Source organism: Nuphar pumila, chromosome 10, assembly GCF_984573655.1.
Source record: "Nuphar pumila chromosome 10, dmNupPumi1.hap1.1, whole genome shotgun sequence".
Lineage (NCBI taxonomy): Eukaryota > Viridiplantae > Streptophyta > Magnoliopsida > Nymphaeales > Nymphaeaceae > Nuphar > Nuphar pumila.
Window position 1 is genome coordinate 61,050,905 of NC_143258.1, and position 6,780 is coordinate 61,057,684.

At 43.5% G+C, this 6,780-nt stretch overlaps 1 non-coding gene across 1 annotated transcript; it reads left to right on the top strand.

Annotated features, from left to right (window-relative positions):
- Window positions 1–3,956: 3,956 nt before the first annotated feature.
- LOC149826826 (small nucleolar RNA R71) lies at window positions 3,957–4,059 on the top strand. The gene has a single exon (XR_016435845.1). It is a non-coding gene; the product is annotated as a small nucleolar RNA R71 (small nucleolar RNA).
- Window positions 4,060–6,780: the final 2,721 nt, after the last annotated feature.

Below are 6,780 nucleotides of genomic sequence, written 5' to 3' on the forward strand. Positions count from 1 at the left end.
GACATGTTTCCAATCTGTTGACATCGCAGGCATCGCCTACAGAACTCATGCGCGTCCCTGTGGAGTGTGGGCCAATAAAATCCTGACTGCAAAACCTTTGCAGCCGTCTTCCTACTACTAAAATGCCCTCCACAGGCTAATGAATGGGAAAAATTCAGAATGGACTGGTACTCCTCCTCCGGAACACATCTCCTAATGATCTGGTCTGCACAGTATTTGAACAACTCCGGTTCATCCCAATAATAGTGCCTCACCTGAGATAGGAATCTCTCACGCTCATTCTTGTTCCAATGCTCAGGTATTTGCCTCGAAACCAGATAGTTCACAATATCTGCAAACCAGGGTAACTGCGATGTACTGACTGACATGATCTGCTCGTCGGGGAAAGAATCACTGATCGGTCTCTGATCCTGCGTGGTCTCCACGATCAGTCTGGAAAGATGGTCTGCTACTACATTTTCGCTTCCCTCTGTAGTAGTAGGACCCAACAAATCAATCTCGGTTTGGTGTCTTTCTTATTCAACAAATATTTCAATGCAGAATGGTCAGAATAGACAACCACCTTCGAACCGAGTAAATAGGACCTAAATTTATCCAATGCGAAAACTACCGCAAGTAGTTCCTTCTCTGTCGTAGTATAATTCATCTGGGCATCAGACAGAGTTCTACTCGCATAGTAGATCACATAGGGTTTCCTATCGATGCGTTGTCCTAAAATAGCCCCCATAGCGTAATCAGATGCATCGCACATAATCTCAAATGGGAGAGTCCAATCTGGAGGTCTCAAAATAGGTGCAGTAATCAAGGCCTCTTTGAGAATCTCAAAGGCCTTCATACAATCCTCACCGAAAACAAAGGGCTGGTCTTTCTCCAATAATGTGCAAAGCGGTCGAGAGATTTTGCTGAAATCTTTTATGAACCGCCTATAAAATCCCGCATGCCCTAAAAATGATCGAATCTGCCTCACAGAGGTGGGTGGAGTCAAAAGGGAAATGGATTCCACCTTCGCTCTGTCAACCTCAATACCACGCTTGGACACAATGTGTCCTAGCACAATCCCCTCCTGGACCATAAAATGGCTCTTTTCCCAACTCAGGACGAGATTGGTCTTCGCACACCTACTCAGTACTTGAGCAAGTTTTTGGAGGCAATCTTCAAAAGATAAGCCATACACTGAAAAGTCGTCCATAAAAACTTCCATCACATCATCAATCATGTCCGAGAAGATAGCAAGCATGCACCTCTGAAAAGTAGCCGGGGCATTACAGAGCCCAAAAGGCATACGTCTAAACGCGAAGGTGCCATAAGGACATGTAAACATGGTCTTCTCCTGGTCATCAGGATGGACAGCTACCTGATTGTATCCTGAATATCCATCTAGAAAGCAGTAGTAGCTCTGTCCTGCGAGTCTCTCTAAGATCTGATCAATGAATGGCAATGGGAAATGATCTTTCCTAGTTGCCACATTCAGCTTCCTATAATCGATGCAGACTCGCCATTCTGTAGTGGTCCTCATCGGAATTCTCTCACTCTTCTCATTCTCAACCACAGTGAGTCCTGACTTCTTCGGCACAACTTGAATCGGACTGACCCACTGGCTATCAGAAATAGGGTAAATGATTCCGGCATCCAACCACTTCACCACCTCTTTCTTCACCACTTCCTTCATGTTGGGGTTTAGCCTTCTCTGAATATCCCTAAATGGCTTGACTTCCTCATTACAATGGATCCTATGCATGCAGAATGAAGGATCAATCCCCTTCAGATCAGCAACTCCCCAGCCAATCCCTGCTTTGTGCTCTCGAAGAATAGTCAGCAATCTCTGTTCCTGCTCCTCAGTGAGCAAGGATGAGATGATCACAGGCAGAGTCTCATCATCTCCGAGGTATGCATACTTGAGTGAATCCGATAAGGGTTTCAACTCAAGTTTCGGAGGCGACTCGATCAACGATTTGGCGGGGGTCTCCGCAAGTGGTGGAAGAGGCTCCCTGACAGCTCCCCAAGGTGGTCTCTCTGACGACACTCTAGACACGTCTACACTATCTACACAGCTATTCTTCTCTATATGGTACAAATCTAAAGAATCCTCAATAATGTACAACTCGGGCTGCTCCTCCACTAACTCCTGTGCAATGTCTACATGAAAGCAGTTCATGTCTCCTGCTGGTCCCATTGCGGCATTGAAAATATTCAGCTTTACCTTCCTATTGCCGAATGAGAGATCCATGGCTCTGGTCCTACAGTTGATGCATGCATTGGCAGTCGCCAAGAATGGTCTACCTAAAATAATCGGAGTCTGGTGCTGGCTATCCACTCCTTCCATATCAAGAATAATGAAATCGACTGGAAAATAAAAGTCATCCACCTTAACTAGCACGTCCTCCAAGACACCTCTCGGTACCTTGACGGAACGATCTGCCAGCTGCAGTGTAATCGAAGTCGATCTCATCTCACCTAGCCCGAAAGAATCAAAGAAATATCCAGGCAGAATGTTCACGCTTGCTACAAGATCGAGCAATGCGCGTTCTATCCGGATGTTCCCTATAGTACAAGCAATGATAGGGGCTCCAGGGTCCTTGAGCTTTGGTGGTGTCTGATGCTGAAGTACTGAACTCACTTGCTCAGTCAGATGGACCCTGTTAGGAACTCGCTCTCTAGATTTACGCTTCTGCGTACATAGTTCCTTCAGGAATTTGGCATATGCCGGCACCTGCTGAATAGCATCGAGCAAAGGTAGGTTGATCTGCACATGCTTGAAGATGTCAAGCATGTCCTGGATCTTCGCACCTTGCTTCCCTCTATAATCAGGAGACTCTAATGCTTTGGGATAGGGTGGTGGGGGAATATACTCTGCTGGCTCCTCCTCTTTGTGAGAAGGCTCACTCCTATCCTTCTTCTTCTTCTCTGAGGATGAAGCTGATGAAGATGGTGAAGGTGATGATGATGATGAGGATGATGATTGAGCCGACGTAGGTGAAACAATGGTCTTTGGCTCCTCTATCCTCTCTCTACTCTCTCGCTCTCTGCTCTCGACGTGATACTCACATCCGCTCCTCAAGGCCATAACTGATTTAGCCTGCTGTTGTGTCTCAGTATGAAATAGGCCTCCAGTCATCTGGTCCTTACCCTTCGGGTTTATAACAGCCTGACTCGGCAATGTACCCTCGGGTCTCCTACTAATAGCCTCAGCTAACTGTCCCATTTGTGACTCTAACTTCGCAATGGACTGCGTATGCGAGCTCAAAATCTGGCTACACTTCTCAAAGGCGTTCTGATTAGAGGTTTTCACCTCTTGGAATGCCTGGAGAAGTCTCTCCTCAAAAGATGTCTGCGGGGCAGACTCCTGCTGAATCGGGGGAGTAACAGAAGAAGAAGACTGAGCATAGTTTGGTCTTTGAAATGACTGAGTAAAAGATGGCTGCTGAACTGGCTGAGAGGATGTAGGCATCTGCATTGAAGACTGTGGATTCTTCCATGAAAAATTGGGATGGTTACGCCAACCCGGATTGTATGTCGATAAAAATGGGTTATTCGGCGGTCTGACGTAACCCTGAGCTGCCTGAACTTGTTCTTGAACAAATTCAGGGTACTGAGCTGCCGAAGGGCACTCAGTGATCTCGTGTGCCAGACTGGCACAAAGAGTACACACCTACTGTGTGGTGGATGGTCCTGAGAGAAGCTGGTCCAGCTTCTGAGCAATCATGTCTACCTTGCACTGTAGAGCAGTAGATGGACCAACTTCAAGAACACCAGCTTTCTTCTGAATGTTGGGTGTGGCTCTATCAGAATGAGAGCTCGAAGCATGGTGGAGAGAATTCTCGGCCAATGTATCAAATAACCTCCATGCTTCATCCTCGCTCTTCAGCATGAATGTCCCTCCACATGAAGAGTCGATCATCTGACGATTCTTGTCAGACAATCCGTCGTAGAAGCTCTGCACCAGTTGCCATTTCGGCACCTGATGATGGGGACATTTCCTGAGGAGATCCTTCATTCTCTCCCAGGTCTCATGAAAGCGCTCACCATCTAGCTCTGAAAAGCTAGTGATGGCTCTACGATATTGGTTCGTACGACCAATGGGAAAATATTTCCGAAGAAACTCCTGTTGCATTTGATCCCATGACTCTATTTCTACAGAATCTAAGGACTTCAGCCAATACTTGGCTTTGTCCTTCAATGAAAAGGGGAATAGAGTCAACCTTAAAGCATCATCATCGAAATTCTGTATCTTAACAGTAGAACAGATTTCGAGGAATTCATCTAAATGTCGGTAGGGATCCTCATGACTAAGGCCATAAAAGGATGGAAGCATCTGAATAATGCTGGCCTTAATCTCATAATGTGGCGCTCCTACATCGGGTCTCCGAATGCAGGATGCCTGAACATAGTCTGTGGGAATGAAATATTCCCGCAGAGGGCGTGAAAGAACTGGGGGTGGAGGTGGAGGATCCATGTCAGCCATTGTTGCCGAACTTCGATGAGAATGTAAAATTCTCTCTAGATTGTCAACAAATGGGTGTAATGGGGTTCCTAGACCTCGTCGACCCTGCATACACTGATGCTAAGACCAGATGTAAGCAAACGACCTAACTCTAAATCTAAACTACACAGGTACTAAAATGTAAATAATACAAAATAAACAACTACTAAACAAATATGCTAAACTAATTATGTCAGAATGATCTAACTAAGTAAATGAAATAACAAATTAAACTACTCTAAAATACTGAAAAGATAAATACAGGAAATCACAAACTAAGTTTTTCTAAAACCCACCTGTCTAATCGCTCCTTGCAGAATGAATTTCAAGTGAATCCTAGAAAGATAGAATGTGAATCCTATATTTACTAACTATGTTAATCCTATGTTCACTTACTAATCCTACTAACTAAAAATAAAACAATTAATTAACTAAAACCAATTAATAAATTAAACTCTAAGAAATAAAGTAATTAATTCGCCGTTCCCCGGCAACGGCGCCAAAATTTGGTTGATATTTTGAGATGCGCTTTTTTAAAACACTTATTTGCAATAAAACTTTGGAAAATCGTCAACCAAAAATTTTAAAAACCGACTTTCCACCAAGTGGTAAGTACGGGTCGAATCCACAGGGAACAGGAATTAAACATAATATTTCTATAAAATTCAATTTATTAATGACAAATGTCAACCTACAATTACAAAGTAATACAACTACAATTAAACACTAAAAGAAAAGTAAACAAGCAATCAGTCTTTTGCTCCACGCCAAGGGTATTTCCGTCTTTTCGCCACTTAGAGAATCTTCTCACTTGGACAATACCCCGGGACACTAAATATGTTTTTCAACCTTTTGGAAGATCCGACGACCAAGGGAATGAAGAAGAGCGGACCGTGGCTGTAGATGGACGTCCTATACAGTTCAAGGATGCTGTACTTCACCAAAAACGGTACCTTTTGCAGCTGCTACACGTTGGAGATCCACCGACGATGGAAAGTGAGCCGATTCGCGATAGGAGGGTGTAGAAAGCTTGATGGAGGTAGGGCCGGCTCACCTTGGTGGTGTGTTGCGCACTCCCGCCCAAGGTTAATGGTCTCCACCTCTGCTACACCTGCAAAAGTACAGAAAAATGGTGAAAAGACAGCAAGGAACAAGAAAGAAATGAAAAGAAACAAAAGAAAGCTCGAAAATATGCTTGAAAATCAAGCATAGGTCGATCTTCAATGGCCAACACGTGGGGGAGATGGAGAGGAAGGAGCTGCTGCTGTAGAGTCACTGTAGGGGGCGTCCAAACCAGCCAAAGACGCCTAGGGCTTCTCTAAAAAGTATATTTATACTTTTTAGAATTTGCAAAAACAATGTTATAAAAAAAATATTTTCTAGGTGCCTCTTTTTGGGGGGTTTTCAGAAAAACTTTTTGAAATGGATCTGGATAGGCGTGTGGGTTGGGTTTTGGACTTTTAAAGAGTTGATCCAAGGTCCAATTAACCTAATTGGGTCGGATATGGATCCGATCCACCTCGAAATCCGTGCCCAAACACTGAAATAGCCATAACTCTCTCATTTTAACTCCGATTTTTCTGAAATTTGAACCATAGCCCCTTACTATCAAAACACATCTAAACATGGGTTTAAAACCTTAAACTTGATACAAAATGCATGAAAAACTTGTTTACATGATGTGCATTTCATGCATCATCAAGTCTCTTGATGAAAAGGATAACGAAGGAGATCATCTTCTTGTCTAGTTGATATATGTGGCCTTTGTGGTTTGAGTAAGTAGAATCTGAAGGGTGTTTTACACCCGGTGGCCTAAAGCCAGATGGTTTGGGAGCCACCGGTTCAAAAGCTTGTTACATGGACTGCATAGAAAGCCTAAGAGATAGAGACATTGCACATGACGAGAGGAAGACTATACGTAAACTATTAGAATAGAAGGTCTAGTAACTCGAGCAATTAAGTCCGAGGGATACTTTGTATCTAGTGCCCTAAGGTCGGCCGACCTGGGAGTCACTGACCCAAAGCTTGCTACACGGGTAACGAAAACTGACTATTCAAAATAGTGCTCATGTGAGAAGAATGCTCAAGAGAGAAAAAATGAAAAAGGGTGAAAAATTGAAAAGCCAACGAAAGAAAAAGAATGTGCTGAATGAGAAAAATTTCATTGCTTAGGAATATGTGTGCATTACTGTGCAGAAAATATACAAGTGAGGATAAATGAGTAAAACATGAGAATACTTGACTTTCTGAGAAAAATCATAAAATAGCTATAATGTTAGAAAAGTGAAGGAAAAAGAATT